This window comes from Tasmannia lanceolata, unplaced genomic scaffold (genome assembly GCF_043159265.1).
Source record: "Tasmannia lanceolata isolate RefF3 unplaced genomic scaffold, GAP_Taslan_0.1 ptg000037l, whole genome shotgun sequence".
Classification (NCBI taxonomy): Eukaryota; Viridiplantae; Streptophyta; class Magnoliopsida; order Canellales; family Winteraceae; genus Tasmannia; species Tasmannia lanceolata.
The window spans coordinates 45,286,566-45,310,630 of NW_027518714.1; the positions used below are offsets into that span (position 1 = coordinate 45,286,566).

Here is a 24,065-nt window from a genome sequence, read left to right on the forward strand (position 1 = left end):
ACATGTTTGTGAAAATGAATAACAATATAAATGAAGAACTCTCCATTAAGAATCAAAGACTACAAAAAGAAAAAGATAAGCATTTTTGCTTAATTTTAAAGTCTTGTGATTCTATTTGTTCCTCATCTACCAATCATTACCCATGTACTTATTATGGTAGATTTAGACATCAACAATCTAGGTAAATTTAAAAAGTTTGTTTGGATAAGAAAAGATACACTCCCACAAAACAAACTTGTATTGAACCAAAGGGATTTGGGTTCCAAAGTATCCCATCTAAACTAATTAGTGAATGTAATAGTTTAGAGGTTGTGCTAAATTGTTGTATCATTCACATTCATTCTATATACTTTAATTTATTGAATACTCTTTGTATCTAGTTTTCATGAGGTTAGATACCCATTATTATACAAGTTCTTAATAGAATTTATCTTTTGCTCATTGTGCTTAAATGATCATATCTTTTTTTATAGTCTAAAAGTAATTCAATGAAAATCTTTATTTTAGACTATATTTATGTGCTTTATTGAATATCTTTTTTGAAAAGCCTATCTAAGTGTAAATCACATCACTTGTGCACTCAGTATCCACAAAATAAATCCACAATAGAAAATTCAAATGTGAAAATCATATGTGTGATTTCATGAAGTCAACCACCTTTTTTGCCCTCGAGTTCAAATTGATCTTTTAAGTTTGTTTCTTTCATTCTTGAACTCTATTTAGGACAATTTTGGAATTTGCTAGATCTTGGTATATTCAACTTAGGTAGAATATCATTTCTAGCAAGATTGTGTGTTAAAAACCTTGTCTAAGGAAATCCACTCAAATTTCTTCTTAGACATCTTGTTTGTCCTAGGTGAGTAAGTATGTTTAATACTATGCACTCTAGACACCCCATTTTAACTGTGCCCTAAACCTTCTAATTTTGTGCAAACCCCAACCAAATCAGTCAACTAGGGTCTCAAATTCTACCCTAGAATAGCTTAGGGTCCTAGCTATGTCTTCGTAAAATTTCAGCCCAATCCGAGCAGATTTGTCAAATAGGACGAGCCTAGCAGTGTCGTGGTGAAAGTTTAGAAGGGGGGTGAATGTATTCTGAGAGGGGGGGGCGGGGCGAATTTATCCTGTGAGGGGCCGAACCTAGGCCAAAAAAGACACGAATTGCGTGCGCGTTTGTCAAACCGCGCGCCCATCAATAATGGTAGTGTCAATATCAGCATCCCATTTCACCTATAAAAATGAATTAACCCCTCATTTGCTAAAGATCTAGGGTTTTCATTCCAAACCTAGAGAGAGAGAGAGTGGGAAATAGAGAGAGAAAGGGGATCTTGGCTTTTACAAACCCTAATCTTTATCTTCTCCGGCGAGATCTCGCCAGATTCTGACCGTCCCGCAGGAGATCTGACCGCCGGAGCACTTCTTCATCATCTCCTTCATCTCCTCCTTACTTCTAAACTCATCAAAGCCTTAGATCTATGCCCTAGAATCCTAGATCTAAATTTTAAGCCATAGATGCTAACCCTAACTTTGTCTTCTCCGGCAAGATCCACCGGAATCTGGTCGTTGTCCATGAAATCTGGTTGTTCATCATCAAATCTAGCTGACTAACATGGCTATTCCAATCTAATCTCTAAGAAAGATTCAAGCAAGCAGAGGGAGATTGATAGACTTTGTCTTTTTCTATAGCTCCAGCAAGTTCGCCTCGATTCTAATCTTTACCTACAATCTTCAGTTCTTCAACATCAATTACAATCATTATTTCTGCAATTTTCACTAATTCCAGCAAAAATTTCATCATCCTCTACCTTGAACACAGCTCCTTTTCAAACTATTTTAATTCTCATTCATAAATCTTCGATCTGATCTCTTCTAACTCAAATCTGGAGGTGTGATCAAAATCTGAGCATTTTTTTAATTCAAATTTCGGCCAATTCTGAGCAAGGCTAGCACATCCGTCGTCGGATCTGATCTTGCCGTGACAAATCCGGTGAATTCTACAACTTGGCTGGTCCCGTTGAGATCCGGTTGCTTGATCACCATCACTTCCGGCGAGCTCATACCCATCACAATTAAGCTCTGATCACAATTAACTCTAATCCGGTAACTCCCTTACTCTCCTGTTCGATGTGGGTTTGCGATTTTTTTTAGAAGTGGTATTGATTGGAACATCACATTTTTTTATATTCAATTGCTGAAATTTAAGAGGTTGGATTCTATTGATCCAAACTCTCAAATCTCAGATAGGGATTAGTGAGGAGAGTCCTTTGCCTCTTTCATTTTAGGACTGATCTTAAACTAATCATGTTTTGATGAATGCCCTGATTGTTTATTTTGTTTGAGTTCATTTTATTTTGGGATTGTGATGAACCCTCGTGATTGTGTAAATAAAAAAAATAAAATGGAACAGGCGTTTTGCCCAAACTAAGTAGTGATTGTATTAGTACCCATGTTACCAACACCATTATGTTTTAAAAAAAAAAATTCTATAGAATCTGTTAGTATATGCTTTAAATTTTACTAGGAATAGTAGTGACACTCAGTGGCCATTTCAATCCTGAAATAAGATGAGTCGGTGAACTCAGAGAATTTTTCCATTGCAATAACCTTGTTTTCTTGAACCCATAGAGAAATAATCATTGTATTATTTTATTTTGAGACTAATAACGTCTTGAGGAGGATTTATCTGAATATGGTTGTGTAGATATTATCCCTTCAAAATAAGAAAGGAGGATTGGATGTTGGCATTACAATGCCACAATGATAATTTGACCAAGTGTCTATTTTAATCATGCAATAGAATTTGATGATTGCTTCCCTTTAATGTGGATATTATTTCCCTTATTTACATATGAGAGACTATTAGTATTCAGATTCTTTTCAGCCCTTGCTCTTAATTTACTTATATTTTTAAATTTTTATACCCTTAATAATGGTAGCCCACTCTTTTTTGATAGTGGCAGTCCCTCATGCTCTTTTCATAATGGCAGCCCACACTCTTTGATAATGGCAGCCCCCACACTCTTTTAATAATAACATCCCTCACTCTCTTGTAATACTAGCAGCCCTCACACCCTTTTTGATACTAACAACCCTCACTCCCTTGTAATACTAGCAGCCCTCACACCCCTTTTGATACTTCCAGCCCTTGGGTTCTATAATTATGAGTTGTTGCTAGCTATTGCAATCGGGGTTTATCATATTAACAAGTAGAAAAAAATAGACCTGAACTGAAGTGTATATACATGATTTTCCTTGATTTTAAGGTAATTTGTTCTTGTTGATTTGATGAGTTTTAGGCCATGTGTATGTCTTTTCTATAGTTATTTATATGTGTACTTGTCTGTATATGTATATGTAAGTGTAGATGGATATATGTATGTATATGTGTGTGTGTCTGTGTGTGTATATGTATATGTAAGTGTAGATGGATATATGTATGTATATCTGTTGAACTTAGATTTTGTGTATGTCAACAGTAGAAATGCTAAGTTTGTGACTTCTACACAATTAGGCCTGCGCATGCTATGTGTATATTTCTAAAAAGTGGTTACTGATCATTCTATGTTTCGTCTATACCATATTTCCCAAGTCTCTCAGAGTCAGCACAAGAGTGTTTATTACATGCTAACTGGTTTATTAGGTCTGTAATTTGTTTGTGGAAGCTGTTCATTTTGGAGATCATGAGAAATCCATAACAGTTTATGGGAAAATACAGATGGGTAATGGTAATGGTGTAAAAATTAAAACAGGGTGGGACAAAAATAATTTTCTTTATCTTTCAAGTGATTGATGTCTGCATTGTTTGTTTTAAATAAGTGGCATTTTTTCTATCTCTTTATTTGGGTTCTTTTGATATCTATACTTCATTTTTGAAATGATATAACTTTCTTTTGTTGTTGGGACCTTCATCGAATTTTGGAATGAATATCAATGTTCAATATACCCTCCATCATTGCGAGGGTGATGAATGAGTTATCCCAAGCCCATCATTAGGGGACTTGCTCAGTCCAAGTAGCACTCATTTCTTTTACTTAAAAGACTTACCCAGTCTTAGTAGTAATCCCCTTCTCATTTAGAAAACTTGTCGAGCCTTTTAGACATATACCTTGAAACCATTAGCCCTCTCATTGCAAGGGCAATGAGAGAGTCATCTAGAGCCCAACCCTTTTAGGAGAAAGGTATGTCTCATGTAGGAAAAGTTTTATCCTTTAGACACAAGCTTTGTCTCATTAGTGAGTCCATCCTTAAGAGACATGCCATGTTTCATTAGTACCTCTCTTAGAGTCACTAGTCTGAAAGTCTTTTCCATTAGCATAGGAGTCAGTCCTTAGCGAGAGAGTCATTCATTCTTTCAGGAGTCTATCCTATCATCATAGGGGTTAAGATTCTGTCCAACCTCTCATCAAGTCATGTGATTTTTATCCACTCCTGCAAGGTATATGATGTTGTCCAACCCTTATAGAGATGTGATTCCATCCAGCCCTCCCCGCAAAGCATAGGATGCTGTCCAACCTTTGCGGGATATCAGAAGTCTGTCCTACCTTTATGATGATAGGATTCTGTCCTCTTGAGTCAAAAACAGCAAAAACACTTGAAAAACATCTGAAAAATCCAAAATTTGAAACGTCAGAGTCAGAGGAGAGTAGTTAGGAAATTCTTTCCGAACTACGTTGGCTTGATCCTCTTCCACGAGGTACGTAGTGCCGCTTGGGATACACATCCCAAGTCCAGCCAAACCTTTAAAAATAAACATTTCAAAATTTCCAAAAATACAAAAATTTTCAAAACCTTTTCAAAAAGATCTTTCCCGAGAGTTAGGAGTCTGTCTTAGAAGTTTGGGGTGTCTTAGAGTTAGGAGTCTGTCCTGTTTATATTGATGCTTTGTGTGTCTTGTCGTGTGAGTATCCCTAGAGTTAGGAGGCCTCGAGTCATGGTCGGTTAGACACTTAGTCGAGCCGATGGCTGGACTAGAAAACACTTAGTTAACCCATGGTTTTCCTTAGGACACACAGCCTAGTTACACATAGGATATAGGAATTACCTGCATTAGCTTAAGGCTAACCAACTTGCATTAGTTATGACATATAGAGAGTCCTAAAAATTACAATTAACTTGAACTTAAGCAATCGCAAAAAAGCTTTAAAAACTAGTCGGCTCTAGTTGATCGAGTCTAGGATAGCGGTCTTAGACAGTTAGACATCATAGCTTAGAATAGGCCATCGAACTACCTTGACTCTGATTCTTCCCGAGGCCGGGATACGTAGAGCAGGCGAGATGGATGGCCATCCTGGTCCGAGTCAAGTATCACATTAGAGTCTAGGATTTATCATGTCGAGTCGTGTGTGGAGTCGAGTTGTGTTGTGTGTTTTGTTGTATTTTCTTACTTTTATGTACAGGCCTTATACCTTTAGCTGTAGCATGCATGTGTTTGTCTATCAGAACTTATACACCAATTAGGTACGACACTCATAACCTAGCTATTCTTAGGTGACATTTTGAAATTAATAAGAGGGGGGTGAATTGAATTTTAACACTAAATTATCCCTTTTGACAATTACTTGTGAACCTAGTTAGAATTTTTCTTCTTTAAATTAGGTTTTTGGTTAGTGCAAGTAAGATTGAAAACAAAAGATATACCAAACCAAAAACAAGAATGAAAGTACAAAAATGAGAGATGACACACCGATATATAGTGGTTCGGGCAAAGCCCTACTCCACTCTTCTTAAGATCATCCTTAAGGATTTCCACTATTGGAGACCTCCATGATGCCCGGCTCCGAGGCGGTTACACTTTCAAGGGATATTAAATAAGGATGCCCTTACACCTTTACAAAAGACTCTCCTTCTCCGCCGAGTTCTAAGCGGTGCTCCCTAGGCTATTAAGGTAGGATGCCCTAGCCACCTTTGCAAGAAATGAAGATTGAATAGCTTGGCTTCTTCTTGAAAGCTTGATGCTCTTTGTAGACCCTTGATTGCTCTTCAATGATGGTAGTTGCAAGTGAAAGCTCTAAATATCCCAACTCAAGAAATTTGCAAGTGCAAGGCAAGTTTGGGAAGAAAACAAAATCTTTAGCACAAATGGATTGCAAGTTTTCTTTTAATGCTCAAGGAGGTTTTCAAATCATCAAGAGAGAGGAGATGAATCCTCTACATGTTGTATATATAGCCTCTCCAAAGAATATGACCGTTTGGGGGTGGGAATATCAAAAACCACAAAATAATTCAAATCCCAACGGCTATTTTTTGAGCTGTCGCGAGGTTCTCGGAGTTCCGAGAACCATTCTCGGAGCTCCGAGAAATTCTCAGAGTTCCGAGAAATATTCTTGTAGTTCCGAGAGAACGGCCAGAAGAAATAAAATTTCTACTGGACCATTTCTCGGAGTTCCGAGAAAATGTCCAGAAGCTACTGGACCTTTTCTCGGAGTTCCGAGGGAACTCTCGGAGTTTCGAGCTCGGAGCTCCGAGAAAAATCTCGGAGTTCCGAGAAGCCTTAAAAATCAGCAAATTTGAGATTTTATTGCTTGTTTGATTTTTGGCTTTTGGAACTCAATTCCTATGATAATTATGGAATGTTTATGAGGGTCCCAACATGTTGGTCCACCACATAATCATTCACTAAACCTTTAAAGTTCTTTAAGTGTTCTTTGAAAAATATTTTGAAAATACTTTGCCTTGACTTGAAAATCTAAAGAGAAAGGATGTACACTGATACCTATGTAGCTTTCAACTTCTCTTTAGTCTTGGTCTTCAATTGATCTTCCATTTTGTGTATGCTTGCTTGAGAGATGATGTGAGCTTCACTTAGCTCATTTGACTCTTGTTGGGTACATCTTCAAGCATGACCATGTAGTGTGTTGGTTTCATCAATGATCAATCCTATCTTAAACACAACACTTCAGAGCAAATTGATTAGTATTCAATAACACAATCAATTATGTTTAGAATCATCAAAACAAGTAGGAGAGTAGACCCTTGGGCTTACAATCTCTCCCTTTTTGATGATGACAAACAAAATTGATTATGAGGTGTGTGTGGAGTGACATAGTAGGCAAGTGAATGCTAGAACTCCCCCTCAACATATGCACACAAAAAAATGATAGCAATTAAAAGCATATGGTGCATATAGTCAATTGAATAGATAATCAATTTCAAACTTCTCCCCCTTTTGTCATTGACAGAAAGGGTGTACTAAAAAGTAAAGCAATTTAGGAGTAGATGAAGATAGGTAGATACTCCCCCTAAATCAATGCTTATGGTATAAAAATATATATAACCAAGTAATGCACATATACCTGTTCATGATTGAGATGTTGACAAATGTCAAAATGTTAGGTATTTTAAATTAAAGTGAAGGTACCTCTCCAACTTAGAAAACTAAGAAGGCTAAGCATACCAATTGAGTGATTTTTAAGATTAATATTTGACATCTCATTCATGCAGATACTACCAAACAAGGATGATATATATAAATACTTTATAGATAAGCTGGTGAAAGGCACAAAGTATTTATTTGGCAATTTCTTTGACTTGATCCGCACTCCAAATGTTTAAGGCACTTCGGATATAGCAAATTCTATCATCACTAAGGGGTTTTGTAAGGATATCCGCTAATTGATCTTCAGTGTTGATATATTTTAAGCAAATATCCCCTTTTTGTGAGTGATCTCTAATGAAGTGGTGCCTAATCTCAATATGTTTTGTTCTTGAGTGTTGTATGGGGTTCTTTGTTAAGCTTATAGCACTAGTGTTGTCACATTGGATGAGAATATTTTTCATTTTTAATTGCATAGTCCATCAATGTGCTTTTCATCCATAGGACTTGTGCACAACAAGCTCCAGCTGCCACATATTCTGCTTCTGTTGTGGACAGAGCTACTGAATTTTATTTCTTGCTAAACCATGAAACAAGTGATTTGCCCAAGAATTGACAAGTCCTACTAGTGCTTTTCCTATCAACTCTACATCCAGCGAAGTCTGCATCCGAATATCCGATGAGAGTAAAGGAAGATGATCTTTGATACCATAGTCCTAGACTTTGGGTTCCTCTTAAGTACTTGAAGATCTTCTTGACTGCCGATAGGTGAGACTCTTTTGGATTCGATTGAAATTGAGCACAGAGACAGACAGTAAACATAATGTCTGGTCTGCTGGCTGTCAAATAGAGTAAGCTACCTATCATACCCCTATACATCTTCTGATCCACAGATTTGCCAAATTCATCATTTTCTAGCTTAGCAGTAGTACTCATGGGAATTCTTGATGTCTTACTGCTATCCATGCCATACTTCTTTAATAACTCCTTTGTATATTTTTCTTGATTTAAAAATATTCCATTTTTGTATTATTTAATTTGGAGTCCTAAGAAGTAGGTTAACTCACCCATCATGCTCATTTCAAATTCATTTTTCATTAGAGTTGCAAATTCATCACACAATTTTTGATTAGTTGAGCCACAGATAGTATCATCCACATAGATCTGGACAAGGAGGATATATTGATTTTCTCTTTTGATAAATAATGTTTTATCCACCTTTCCCATCTCAAAACCTTTTTCAACTAAGAAAGTGCAAAGCCTCTCATACCAAGCTCTAGGAGCTTGCTTTAATCCATATAAAGCTTTATCAAGCCTGAAGACATGATTTGGATGTTTGTAGTCCTCAAAACCTGGAGGTTGCTCAACATACACTTCCTCTTGGATATAGCCATTTAGGAAGGCACTTTTGACATCCATTTGATATAATTTAAATCCTTTATGAGATGCATATGCCAAGAGTATCCTAATAGCCTCCATACGGGCAACATGAGCAAATGTCTCATCATAGTCTATTCCCTCCTGATTGTACCCTTGGGCTACCAGCCTAGCTTTATTTCTAGTGATAATTCTACTTTCATCCAATTTATTTCTATACACCCATCTCGTGCCAATGACTGGATGATCACTAGGTCTAGGCACTAGCCTCCACACCTTGTTCCTTTCGAATTGACTGAACTCTTCTTGCATAGCCATCAACTAATATTCATCCTTTTCAGCTTCTTTGATGGATTTAGGTTCTAATTCGGATAGGAACGCCAAATTGTTACTCACACTACGATAGTATGATCTAGTTCTCACTGGCGATGTGGCATCACCTAAAATTTGGGATTCAGGATGATCTACCAATGTTCTCCTATCCCTAGGTGGTGAGTCATCATCTACATTTTCTGCTTCCTCACTAGGTAATGTATGACTTGTAGATGCATGAGGAGGAGCACTTAACTTAGGTAAGAGATGTTCATTAGGTTCATCCTCATCATGTGGCATTTCTTGAGGTGTTGGCTCTCTCTCATCAAATGTCACATGCATGGATTCTTCGACAACTAGGGTTCTTCTATTAAATACTCTATATGCCTTGCTATGTGAAGAGTACCCTAAGAATATTTCATCATCCGACTTCTTATGAAATTTGTGTAAATTATCTTTAATGTTTAAAATGAAGCATTTACATCCAAACACTTTAAAATAGCTTATATTTAGTTTCAAGTTTTTTCAAAGCTCATAAGGTGTTTTCTTAGAAATTGGCCTTAAATATACCCTGTTATGATATAGCAAGCGGTGCTAATCGCTTCCGCCCAAAAATAGCTAGGGAGATCATTTTCATGCAACATAGTTTTAGCCATTTCTTGGAGATTTCGATTCTTTCTTTCTACAACTCTATTTTGTTGAGGTGTTCTAGGTGCGGAAAAATTATGTTTTATGCCATGTTCATTACAGTAAGTGTCAAAATGTACATTTTCAAATTCCGTTCCATGATCACTTCTAATGTAGGAGATAGCAATGCCTTTTTCATTTTGTATTTGATTGCACAGTATAAGGAAGTTTTCATAAGTTTCATCTTTGTGTGCTAGAAATATGACCCATGTAAATAGTGAGTAGTCATCCACAACTACAAACACGTACCTCTTTCTACCTAGGCTACTTGTCTTCATTGGTCCAAAAAGATCCATATGAAGTAGCTCCAAGGGGTAGGAAGTTGAAATCATATTTTTAGGTGCAAATGAGCTCTTCAATTGTTTTCCTAATTGACAAGTTCTACAAATGTGATCTTTGGTATATTTGAACTTAAGCAATCCTCTAACAATTTCTTTTGAGGAGAGGGTCGAAATGAGTTCCATTCCGGCATGACCCAACCTCCTATGCCATAGCCAAGAATCCTCACTAATGGCATTAAGACAAGTCACATTTTGGAGTCTAAGATCATCTAGTCCAATTGTGTAAATGTTATTGTCTCTAGAACCTATGAATTTTACTTTTCCATCTATCTTATTTTTAACAATTCATTTGTCGGGATTGAAGACTACTTCAAACCCATTATCACATAATTGACTAATGCTAATAAGATTATGGGACAAGCCATCAACAAATAGTACATCATGTATGGGAGAGGTAGAGTTACCTATGGTGCCTTCACCTTTGACTTTTCCTTTCTTATCATCTCCAAAGGTAACGTCTCCACCATCCTTGAGTGATAGGGATGCGAATTGAGTAAGGTCTCCTGTCATGTGTCTAGAGCATCCACTATCAAGGTACCATGTGTTCTTCTTGTTATGGCTTTTAAGGCATACCTACATATGAGTAGGCAAGTGAGATCCCTTAGGTACCCAAATCTTCCTAATCTTGCTATGTTCATTTATTTTAACTTTAGAGTTCAATTTGATTTTATCTTATTTAGCGTGCAAGCAAGAAACCTTGTAATGACCTTCTAAACCACAATAAAAACAAATCTTGGTACTACTAGAAGAAGCCTTTTCAAGTTTGTTTTTATAGTTAGATATTGTAGTATTCCATTTATGTCCAAGTCCACTTTTGTCACTTGACATTCTTTGTATATTAACAAGCTTATCCAATTTCAATGAACTATTTTCAAATTTTTCAAAAAGCTTCTTTAGTTCATCATATTCAAAAGATAGTTTACCATTTTCATGCTTTAGCTTGTTGTTTTCATTAGAAAGTTCTTGTCGGTTTTCATTTAAGATTTTGATAGAAGCATTTAACTCATGAATTTCTACTTTGTATTTTTCATTTTTATCATCTAAAAATTCATGATCTTTCTTTAACCAACCAAAATTTTTTGTCATGTTAGCAAGAGAATTTTCAAGTGATGCAATTTTATCAAATTGAATTTCAAGTTCATCATTTGCATTTTGTAAGGAATCTAGAACTTCTTTTAAGACAATGACATCATTTAAAGTGTTTACCTCGTTATTGTCGTTTGTTGAGGCCATGAAGCACACGTTCCTTGCTATCAAGCAATCTTCGCCATCATTTTGTTCGCCTTCGCTTTCAATTTCCTCATCCCAAGTGGCGGTCATTCCTTTCTTGCCTTCTCTTCTCTTGAAGCAGTTGGTTGAAGAAGGCTCATTGTTGAGTGGACAATCCGGGCGAATGTGTCCAAGCTTCTTGCAACCATAGCATCGGGGTTGAGAAGATCCATCACCAAGTTCTTCTTTCTTCTTGAATGGAGGATTGGTCCTTCTATTTCTCATGCCTCCCATATTCCTTTGCAAGAATTTGATCCTTCTTGTTAGGAGGGCAACTTCATCTTCCATGTCTTCCTTTGCATCTTCATTTTCACCTACATTACAAGCAAAAGCAATTCCTTTTCCTTTTTCAATTTTAGTTTCAATTTCGGGTGCTTTTGTTTTGAAAATCATCTCATGGGTGATCAAGGACCCTATTAGTTCATCTAGGTTTAATGTATTCATGTCATTGGCTTCCGTGATTGCGGAGGTTTTGGATTTCCATGACAAAGGTAGGGACCTAAGGATTTTGGTCACTAAATCTCTATTAGAAAATTGTTTTCCAAGACCCCTTAGTCCATTTACAAGATTGGTGAATCTAGTGTACATGTCGGCAATTGTTTCATCGGGTGTCATTTGAAAGAGTTCATATTGCCGAAAAAGATGATTCATTTTAGATTCTTTGACTTGATTGGTTCCTTCATGGGTGACCTCTAAGGTATCCCAAATTTCCTTAGCCGAATTCAAATTTGATACTCTATTGAATTCTCCGGGAGATAGAGCACAAATAAGGGAATTCATAGCTTTGGCATTATAATTTGAAGCTTGTTGTTCGGCTTCGGTCCAATAATTTAGATTTCTTGTGGGTAATGTGTATTCATTATTAATTGCTCTCCACATTTGATAATCTTAGATTAAAAAGATTTTCATTTTAGTTTTCTAAAAACCATAGTTTGTTCCATCAAAATAGGGTGGCCTAGTGTTTGAGTAACCTTCATGGTGTTGAGGATGGTTTGCCATTTTAGAATCTTTACTCTAGACTGGTTAGGGTTTTAAAAAATTAGAGACGAGGCTTTGATACCAATTGAAATTAACAAGAGGGGGGTGAATTGAATTTTAACACTAAATTATCCCTTTTGATAATTACTTGTGAACCTAGTTAGAATTTTTCTTCTTTAAATTAGGTTTTTGGTTAGTGCAAGTAAGATTGAAAACAAAAGATATACCAAACCAAAAACAATAATGAAAGTACAAAAATGAGAGATGACACACCGATATATAGTGGTTCGGGCAAAGCCCTACTCCACTCTTCTTAAGATCGTCCTTAAGGATTTCCACTATTGGAGACCTCCACGATGCCCGGCTCCGAGGCGGTTACACTTTCAAGGGATATTAAATAAGGATGCCCTTACACCTTTACAAAAGACTCTCCTTCTCCGCCGAGTTCTAAGCGGTGCTCCTTAGGGTATTAAGGTAGGATGCCCTAGCCACCTTTGCATGAAATGAAGATTGAATAGCTTGGCTTCTTCTTGAAAGCTTGATGCTCTTTGTAGACCCTTGATTGCTCTTCAATGATGGTCGTTGCAAGTGAAAGCTCTAAATATCCCAACTCAAGAAATTTGCAAGTGCAAGGCAAGTTTGGGAAGAAAACAAAATCTTTAGCACAAATGGATTGCAAGTTTTCTTTTAATGCTCAAGGAGGTTTTCAAATCATCAAGAGAGAGGAGATGAATCCTCTACATGTTGTATATATAGCCTCTCCAAAGAATATGACCGTTTGGGGGTGGGAACATCAAAAACCACAAAATAATTCAAATCCCAACGGCTATTTTTTGAGCTGTCGCGAGGTTCTCGGAGCTCCGAGAAATATTCTCGGAGTTCCGAGAGAACGGCCAGAAGAAATAAAATTTCTACTGGACCATTTCTCGGAGTTCCGAGAAATTTCTCGGAGTTCCGAGAAAATGTCCAGAAGCTACTGGACCTTTTCTCGGAGTTCCGAGAAGCCTAAAAAATCAGCAAATTTGAGATTTTATTGCTTGTTTGATTTTTGGCTTTTGGAACTCAACTCCTATGATAATTATGGAATGTTTATGAGGGTCCCAACATGTTGGTCCACCACATAATCATTCACTAAACCTTTAAAGTTCTTTAAGTGTTCTTTGAAAAACATTTTGAAAATACTTTGCCTTGACTTGAAAATCTAAAGAGAAAGGATGTACACTGATACCTATGTAGCTTTCAACTTCTCTTTAGTCTTGGTCTTCAATTGATCTTCCATCTTGTGTATACTTGCTTGAGAGATGATGTGAGCTCCACATAGCTCCTTTGACTCTTATGTTGGTACGTCTTCAAGCATGACCATGTAGTGTGTTGGTTTCATCAATGATCAATCATATCTTAAACACAACACTTCAAAGCAAATTGATTAGTATTCAATAACACAATCAATTATGTTTAGAATCATCAAAACAAGATAGGAGAGTAGACCCTTGGGCTTACACATTTCTTTCATTTCTTTTGTATGTGCTTATTATTCATCTCTGAGACATGCATGATTAGATAGACGTCTTCTCAGAGATATATGTTCCTATTTCACATGACTTTCGCCCAAAACTCTTCAAAATCAATAAATAAATGGCATAGAGAGACCATGTGCTTGCACTTGGGCGGATGAGGTGCTCTTCGGACCTTCCAAATTCGTAACCAGGCACGAACCTTCTTTTATATCTCTGGTTATCCATTGCAACAGAGCATAGTATGGGATTCAGGGTTTACTTCCTTGGATGGCGACTCTTCTTTGTTTAAGGTACGTCTCGAATCCGGGCTAGTCCACGAATTGAGAGGTATCTCACCTTTCATCACCACTCATGCTGTGAGAGGCACTTCTTTCAAGAGTTCCTTGGTAGAGCTCTCTTTCTTGTGGATGATCTAGAGACTTTTTGGGGGTCGTCCCCCGCCTCTCTCGGATAAGGGGCCACATGCACCTAGTTGTCTTTCTAACCCATTCTTATGTGCTTAATGATTATCATTAAATGCATAAGAAATCTTGATGGGTTAAATTGATGTATTCCAAAAATGCTTAAAATGAATATCCTCTCATGACTAAGATAAAACTATCTAGCCATAGTAGTTCTTTTTGGAATGCATGTGTCCAAGGTGTTCATCACTTGAAATTCTCTAGAAATCCTTGGATTATTCTCTACAGTCCTGCATGAATATTTTTTTTATAGAGAATTGAAAATGTGTCTAGATTCAATTTATGAAACTCAGTTGAGTAAAATTGAAAATGTCTTAGGAATTTGGTATCATTCTTGGGCAATTACTCATTGTTGTGGTTATGATGCAACAGACTATGATGGGAACACTTGTATCCCACAGATTTTGGTTTTCCATGGGCCTTTTGCACTTTGTGCTAAAATGCCCTATCTTATATATGGTGGTTTGTGGATATAGGCATAAATGTTTGGACCATGATTCTTGTGTCCAAACATGGTAGACTATCCTTGAATGCCTTAAAATGCCATATCTTGCTCATATTTACTCATAAGTGATATATTCTCACTTGCATGAGTCATGGATGTCTCTCTCAGACATTATCATTTATAGTCTACTTGTCATTTGTCTGAGTCCTATAGATTTGTGCTAAATAAACATATGTATATAATCTATAGTTAATTCCCCTTGTGTAGTATTAGCTACATGGTAAAGATGATAAACCTAAAGTTAAAAATTACTCAATTGGTACTCTTAGTCCTCTTACCTAGTAAGTTGGAGAGTGTACACTCACCTTTAATGAAAATATCTAATTTCTTTGGCTTCTAGCTAACATCTTAACCATGATAAGCCATATATGCCTTGTATGTTATACTTATATATTACTGACACAAGATGCCCTTTGGTGTCCCTTCAGAAACGAATTGGTAAACCATTCTAGGGTTCTTTTAGTATTTTTGAAATTTTCATCATGTAAGAGTTCCAAAACTTTTTGAAACTTTTTTTATTAGAAAGCACTCGTTTCTGGCATATCCGTAGAGTACAAGAGCGTCGAAAACGAACAAGAAACGAATAAGTTATGAATTTTTGAAGTTTGAACTACTAGGGGAAAACGGTCACACCGGACGTCCGAGAACTTTTTGGACGTCCGAGAATCTCTTGGTTTGCTCAACTAGGTTCAGACGGACGTCTGCCATTTTTGCCGGACGTCCGCCCCATGTGCTAACCCTATTTTCCCCGAAACATGATTCTTTCACTGTTTTTTACACTAAAACGATCATAACTCATTCGTTTGACATCCGATTCGCGCGTGGTTGGATCCGTTTGACTCGTATCAACGAGAGGAATCCATCCAATCCAATTTCGCGCTCGAAAAATTCTCAGATCTAATTATAAAAAATTAATCAAATCTTTTTAGGGATCGAATTGAACCCTAACCATATTTTTAAAATCAAAGTTCTCTTAGGGATCCATGAATTCATCCCTTAGGTCAATCATACACCAAAATCTAATCGATCTAAAATTTATCAAAATCTATCAATCTTGTTTTTTGTTTATATCAAACGAAGAATGCTCAAAGTTCTTACCTGGATTCACGGTCGAAGGCTTCGAGATTCGACCTCCTTGCTCTTCTCCTTCTCTTCCTCTGATTTCTTTCTCTAGGGCTGAACAAAGCGTTTAGAGTTTGTTTTAGCCACGGAACAATATATTTATAAGCTTTCCTAAGAAGCCCTAATCTGAGTCAATTTCAAACGGACAAAAATGCCCCTCTTATTAGAGGGGAACGAAATTTTTAATGGGGGGTATTTTTGGGTATTTACATTCTACCCTCCTCACAAAAATTTCATCCTCGAAATTTACTTATCACGTACCCTAATTTTTCAAATAGAAACGGATATTTCAATCTCGTTTTCTCCTCTAACTCCCAGGTGGCTTAACATTCTAAGTGATTGCGCCACCAAACTTTCACATATGGAATAGTCATTTGCCTGAGAACCTGGTCCTTACGGTCCACAATACGGGCAAGTTGTTCTTCAAATGACAAATCCTCTCTTAGATTCAAAGGTTTCAATTCAATCACATGGTTCGGATCTATCATGTACTTTCGTAACATAGACACATGAAACACGTTGTGCACTCCAGATAGCGATGGAGGTAAAGCCACTCGATAAGCCACTTTTCCAACATTTTCTAATATTTCATATGGTCCCACAAATCTTGGGCTGAGTTTTCCTCTAACCCCAAACCGCATCACACCCTTGGTGGGTGATACCTTCAAAAGTACCTTATTGCCGATCTGAAATTCCAATTCCCTTCGTTTAAGATCTGCATAACTCTTCTGTCGGCTTTGTGCGGTGTGAAGATGCTCTCTTGAAATCCCACTAGGCAACCCAAGAGGGGGGTGAATTGGGTTTCTTTAAAAAACTTATTCTCTTTAAAAACTCTTTACCAAAATTATCCTAGTTTTAACTTTTCTCAATTAAGTTAGTTTGATTAATTAAGCTTAATAGTAATGATGTAAACTTTATTCCCTAGTTGATTTTATAACTTGATTAGAATGATGAGAGGCTTAATTAGCAAGAGATGAATATGCAATTTCAACTTAAGTGCTAATCACTCACTTAAGCAAGGATATGAATATTACAGCACCTACAAGAGAGAGTAAGAGAGATGTGTACCAATCACCAATCAAGAGGAGGTAGAGAGACAAGAGGCTTTGACACAATGGCTTTTATAGTGGTTCGGTCTTAAACCCAAGACCTACTCCACTCTTCTCAAGTTTGCTCTCCTTGAGGTATCCACTATCTTCCAAGGAACTTAAATACGGCGTTCCTTTCGCCTTGTACAATTCGAGCATCCAAGCTCCAAGGGTCTTAAATACGGCGCCCTTTGTTGCCAAATACAATGAAGAGAAGAAGATGTTGCTCACTTGCCTCTAGACAGGCTAATACAAAGTAAAGCTCACAATGCACTCTCAAAGATGATTACAAGTAATGCCTAAACCAATCTCAAATGATTTTCTCAAATCAAGGCACAAGAGGTTGGTGAGAGAAAATTAACCCAAAATAGTTTCAAGTAGTTTTCTAGGGTTCTTTAGAGTTGGAGCATATTCATATAGTGTTTTGGACCATTTGAATGGGTATATATGAAGTCCCAACTCCATGTGACCGTTTGGGGGGCAAAACAGTCAAAACTGGGTCAAATAATCAACTAGCCGTTGGCTCTCCAATGGTTATCTTTTTTTGAACAAATACACTGCTCGGAGTTCCGAGGGTATTCTCGGAGTTCCGAGCTCGGAGCTCCGAGGATATTCTCGGAGTTCCGAGAAACCAAACAGAGATTTAATTTTAAGAGGCTGGAGCATTTCTCCGAGCTCCGAGAATTTGCTCGGAGTTTCGAGCTCGAAGCTCCAAGAATAATTCTCGGAGTTCCGAGACTGGATTTCCAGCAATCAGTGTCCAACTTCAAAAAGTCATATCTCCTTCGTTTCTCGTCGGATTTCGACATTCTTATACTCCTATCTGTTAAAAATATTTTCAAAAATATTTGAAAATGTTTTAAATAAGTTATGATATGATTTAGTTGCTGGTCCAGGTTGTTCACTTGGAACTCTGTTTTGTTAAATGTTGTGTTGAATGCTATATGGGACCCAACATGTTGGTGCACCACCATGGCCATTCACTTATCCATTTAAGTCCTTAAAGGGTGTGTTAGTCTCTTTAAAAAATATATTTTTAGGGGTTTTAAGGTATGCCTTGATCAAGAAAAAATACAAGAGAGAAAGGTGATACAAACTACCATTCTAAGTACTCTCTTGTTCTCTTGAGCCAATCTTCATTTGATCTTCAATGCTGTGCTTGGCTTACTTTGGGATCTTCAAGGTTGAGCTTCTTTGCTTGACACCTTCAAAGGATGATGCCACCATTTGGTTCAAGCTCTTTTGCAAGTTGTTGATCCACAAGCTTTGGCCTTCATTGATCTTCCTTTGTTTGTTCAATGCTTTGAGATGGTTGTGTGGAACTTCTTCTTGGTTGATCCTCCAAGGTATGGTTTGTCCAAATATGCTCTAGCTCCTTTGTCCTTTGTTTGGTTCATCTTCAAGCATAGGCCATCAATGGTGTGTGCTAGCATGGATTGACATGTGAATTCCCTGTGTATAGCACAACACTCAAGGCAAACAATTAGTTCATAAAAGACTAATCAATTTGTGTTTGTTAATCATCAAAACAAGGTGATTGAATGAACCCATGGGGAACCCTTGGGATAACATCTCTAATCAACTAAATTTTATCCACGGCTTGCTGAACCAAATCCAGGCCTAAAAGTCTTCTTTCACCTACATCATCCCAGCATATAGGTGATCTACATCTCCTCCCATAGAGGGCCTCAAAAGGTGCCATCTAAATACTGGCCTGATAACTGTTATTATAAGAGAATTTAATCAAGGAAAGATGATCATCCCAAGATCCTTTCAAATCCATCACACAAGCTCTGAGCATATCTTCTAAAATTTGAATGGTTCTTTGAGATTGTCCATCTGTCTGAGGATAAAAAGTTGTACTAAACTTAAGGGAAGATCCCATTGCTAAATGCAAACTGTTCCAAAATTGAGATACAAAATGGGTGTCCTTATCAGATACAATGACCTTAGGCACGCCATGATACTTAACTATCTGATCAACATATAATCTGGCCAACCTCTCGGGTGTCAAGCCGGTTCTAAGGGGCACGAAATGACCTATCTTTGTCAATCTGTCCACAATTACCCACGCTGAATAATTACCTGAGGGAGTACGAGGTAACACCGACACAAAATCCATCGTAATCTCCTCCACTTTCATTCTGGAATAGGAAGTGGTTGCAGTGTTCCGGGTGGTCTCTGATGTTCTGCCTTAATCACTTGACAAGTTAGAGACTGAGATACATATTGGGCTATTTCCCCTTTCATATTATTCCACAAGAAATTTCCTTCCAAGTCCTTATACATTTTCGTACTTCCAGGGTGTATAGAATAAAGCGAACTGTGAGCTTCTTTCAAAATTTCATTTTTTTTCAAAACAAAGTCATTCAGAACACAAATGTGGTTACCGAACATCAAGGTACCATCATTGTGAATTCGAAATTCAGATTCAGATCATTCTTCTAACTTATTTCAGATTTTACAAAATTCTGGGTCAGATTCCTGAGCTAACCTGATTCTTTTTTGCAATGTGGGCCGTACTTTGAGTGCTGCCATCAGTACCCCAAAGTCTGGACCACGAATTTTTATTTCTGCTCTTTGGAGGTCTTTTAAAATGTACTTCTCAGAAGTAAGTATTCAGCAGTTTTTTATTATTTTTCTAAAACTTCAACAGACCATAACTTCTTCGTTTTAGCTTCGATTCGTGCGTGATCAGATCCGTTGGACTCGTATCGACGAGAGGAATCTGATCAAGGCTTGAAGGAGGACAAGGATTCAACCATTGATGGAGAAAAATAATAAAATTTTCCTGGTTCACAACACTGCTCTTCTACTTCTCCATCGGGTTCCTCATCATAAATTGGTTCTTTCTCCTCTTCCCCAAATCCCTCTTCAACAAGGCTTACTTCAGCCTTCTTTGTTGGGCATTCATAAGATCAATGGCCCGGTTCTCCACATCTAAAATATTTTGTTTGAGGAAGAGACACCCTTACCACGATCCTTGTTTCCTCCCGCATCGCGTGGGTTTGGACGTTCAAAAGTAGGTGCAGAAATTCTCTTTTCTTGCACAACCTTCTTTTCCTGCAAAACTTTAGAAGTTTCACCTCTTCTAAAAGAACTCCATTTACACTTATCTTTTGCTTTGAGTGCCATTTGATATGCCTCTTCAAGAGATTGAATTGAGTGCAACATTAGTTCACCACGAAAACTAAATTTCAAACCACTTCTATACCGAGCAACAAGTTGGCCATCACTTTTTGTCGGGCTCATTAACTTGTAGAACAACTCTATATAATCAGCAATTGATTGATCATTAAGCTGATGCATTTGATGAAACTTACTGTAAAGTGATTGAGGGTAGTCCAGCGGAAGAAACTTCTCATCTAACTTGAATTTCATTTCTGCCCATGACCCAATCCTTGGAACTCCTCTTCAATCTCGATTTTGTTGGTATTGTTGCCACCAAACAAGAGCATGTCTCTTCAATTTTGTAGCTAGGATTGTACCTTCCTCTTGTCTGAGAGATCCTTCCACTCAAAGAATGCTTCCAAAGAGGCTATCCAATCACAATACTCATCCGGATTGACTTTTCCTTCAAAATCAGAAATATTAACTTGAATGCTTCTATCTGATCCTTTAAGAGCTCTAGCTAAGCGTTCCATATTCCATCGATATTTTGTCGGGCTTCTGGAGTTTCAACGGAACTACATGAGTCACCGTCTTCATTCATATTCTTGCTTTCACGACCAAATGATGCACTCCTCCTACTTAGGGAGAAGAGGGTGCTGGCGCTCTTTCTAAAAGATCATTCACCATTTGTTGAAGGTATTGATTAGATTGAGGGAGTTCGGCAAGTTCAGTTCGCACATCATCATCATAAATTTCAGTAATAGGTCGTCCACGCCGCATTTTAAAAGCTTGAAAATTGAAGGAAATTCGGATTTGCAGTCCCCTTTGTCACCCTCTAGTAAAACGCTAATATCTCCATGTAGAAAACTCCGATTTACGATCCGTTTGTTGCGATAGAAAGCAGACTCGATGAACTTTCCGTTGGTATATGGCTTGCTCAGATCAGACACCGATAACCCCTTCAAAAACAGCACGAAACAGACCCCAACTTTCTGGACTGCAAAAATTCTGGATTGTGAACAAAAGTGCGCCACAGGTTCTTGTAGCTCTGATACCACTTTCATGCAGGCCGGAGCCCATGAGGGATGGCCAAGATCAAAATGATCTCAACAAAGAAGAAAGGATAGTTCCGGTAATCCTTAACCGGAGGCAACTGACGTCACTCAACGTTGCTAATAGCGGAAGCCACTCGACGCAACCATGCCACAAGCTTGATTCGTAGGAGGAATCACTCAACTCCAAGAGCAAGGAAACTTGCAGAGAAATGTTTTTACAACAATCAAAAGTCCTTCTCCTTCTATTCTCATTCATTTTTATAGAGATTACACCAAAAAACTTGTAGTCAAAGACTCCATAAATGCTAGACACATTTCCTAGACAAACACAACTTACTAGCTAGTCTAAGCACATTTTCAAAGCAAAGAAATTACAACTTCTAAGAAGACTGCAACTTTCCAAAGCCTAAATATTAAATACCAAAGACTAATATTAAAGACCAAGACAAAATAATAAATGGGGCTGCATGTGACTTTATGCTCCTGCATCATGTACTCAACCTTCCACATTTTCATTATTGTTCATTTATATGGGTTTACCAAAATGACGAGTTGTGTTTTTATGATAGACTGTTCATCTCTAACTTTTCAGTCAAATACTTGTCATCCACTTAAAAAAATTGTCCATGATAGAATGTTCATTGCAAAAGAGGTCCCTGATAATTTTCTTTTCAGATAGAAGTACATGATTGTTGGATTTCTTTTATGGGCAGCTAATTTTCTTCCATGAACCTTCCATCTTCCATATGTTGGAAAGGCTGATATGGTTGTTATAAAGTTGGCTATGTCAGAATGTGGATAGAATTGTTGTGGCACCTAACTAGTCCATGCCTTGTAATATATAAAGTTACTCATTGATTGAGAAATATGTGGCACCCTATGGGGTTTCTTGGTTGTATGTGGCTGGAGGCAGTTTCCAACATCTTGTGGCTGTCTCCAAGATTTTGTGTCTGTCTATGTATTCATATATTGTATAGTTCTTACGTGGATAGTTCAATGTATTATATCATCGATTAATTGTGTACAAAGCAAAGCGTGCTTGAAATTAGTGCTCTTAGAAGGCTGTAGCTGGAGTATGAAGTGTACTTGTCAATGGGGGTATACTTTATGCGACACGGAAAGCATATTGCTTTGAATTATAATTCCTTTGTTGCCTTTTTTCCATTCTTTTCGCTGGGATTGTAATAGAAATCAGTTGATATTGATGTTGGGGAGTTTCATGCTCTATCCGTCTTTATTTTATTATTGCTATGGTAATTTGGAGAGGGGGGAGTACTCCAATGCTCTTCATTCATGACGATCTTTGTATGTAACTTTTGTTCCTTTTCTATTAAGAGACATCTTAGTTTAACCTATTGCGTTAAAAGATGAAATTGACTGGACTCTCATGCCCGATGGTTAATTTGTAGTAAATTATTTCTCTGATATGAATTAGCTTGTAAATAGTCCAATTTTTTCCATCAATTAGAATCATTACCCATATCCATTGATAGTAGCATTTATATTGCTTGCTCTTAATGGCATTGGTATGTCCTTATGCTCCACTATGCTAGGAAACTGAAACCATAAAAGATAGAAACTAAGGCCATGTTTGCTTTGGATTTTGAGTAAAACCAATTGTGAGTCCAAAACTTATTATTGGACTCGAAAATACGTTTAATATCTTATATTTTCATTCCTCTTGAATTAGAGATGTGTCTCTCCAATTCGTGTTCCTCTAAATTGTGACAACAAGATCTTAACCCATTTGTCTATTGGTGCTTACATTTATATTTTCAATTCTTGTTTGCAGGGATACGGGTCGCTGCTTCCTTTCAAGGTCTCGATTGGTGCTTACATTTATTGAAGTTGAATTTACGTTATAACTTTTCTCGTCTTTTTATTTTCAATATTGTGAGAGCAAACCTTGGAATGACTACTTAATTTGGTTGTGGTTCAAAACGTATTCTTCTTAATTTACGGGTTAGCAGTGGCTCGTATTCTTCATTGTATTCTAGTGGCAACTTGAGTGGTAGTGGATACTTGGGCAGTGGGGGCTCTGGATCATATTATTGAGGTGCTTATTCTCTACTCATGTTTTTATCCTTGGTTGAATGTAATGGCATTGATGTTCATGGTTTGAGATCATAGGGTTGATCAATCGTTAGCATTATGTTGCATAGAGAATCACAATAGCCATGGAATGAAGTTAGATTCTACTTCCAAGGTATGACTAGGTTCTTCTTTAATGGCTCCAAGGTATGATTAGTTAGGCATTTATATTTTCCAAATGTAGCAAAGCAGTCTAATCTACATCTGTACTTGGATATTATTAATATGCATTGGACTCCCTTAAAAATGGGGTTTCTACTTGCAATTGATGTCAGTGTGCTCATAACTTAGTGGAAATGAGCTTTCCATTGAGACAATCCATCTTAGAATCCTGTGAATTGTCTTTTTTTTTAGTGTAAGTGATGTGTCTTCAACCATTATGTTCTTTTGGAAGACAATTTGTAAGCCCCAGGGTACATCCCTCTCTTATTTTGATGGTCAACAAACTCAAATTGATGGTAGTTTGCTAATTGTTGCTCCAGTGTTGTGATTAAGACAAGGTTCATTCATGTCAACACTTGGAGCAAGAAAAACAAGGGCTAGTCTTGAAGTCAAGTCTTGATGGTCTCCCTTCAAGCCGTATCGTGTATTGAAGAATCAAGGGAACCACAAGTACAAGAACATGTTCGAAGACTATCTCAAGACAAGGACAAGATCATGCAAGCGCTCACCAAGATTGAAGATCAGGAAGACCCAGGATTATAGTTTTTAGAATGCATGGGAGTTCTCTTTGCATTTTGTGTTTGCATGTTTTGATGTTTTCAAATCATCTTTAAAACCATTTTTCTAAGTGCATTAATGTATTTGGAAACACATGATTAAAGCCCAAAGACCATGGC

At 37.3% G+C, this 24,065-nt stretch overlaps 1 long non-coding RNA gene across 1 annotated transcript; it reads left to right on the plus strand.

The window, feature by feature from the left end:
* The first annotated feature begins 1,285 nt into the window (after nt 1–1,285).
* On the plus strand, nt 1,286–23,205 carry LOC143860126 (uncharacterized). Its single transcript, XR_013239606.1, has 2 exons — nt 1,286–2,100; nt 22,928–23,205. It is a non-coding gene; the product is annotated as an uncharacterized LOC143860126 (long non-coding RNA).
* The last annotated feature ends 860 nt before the right edge of the window (nt 23,206–24,065 follow it).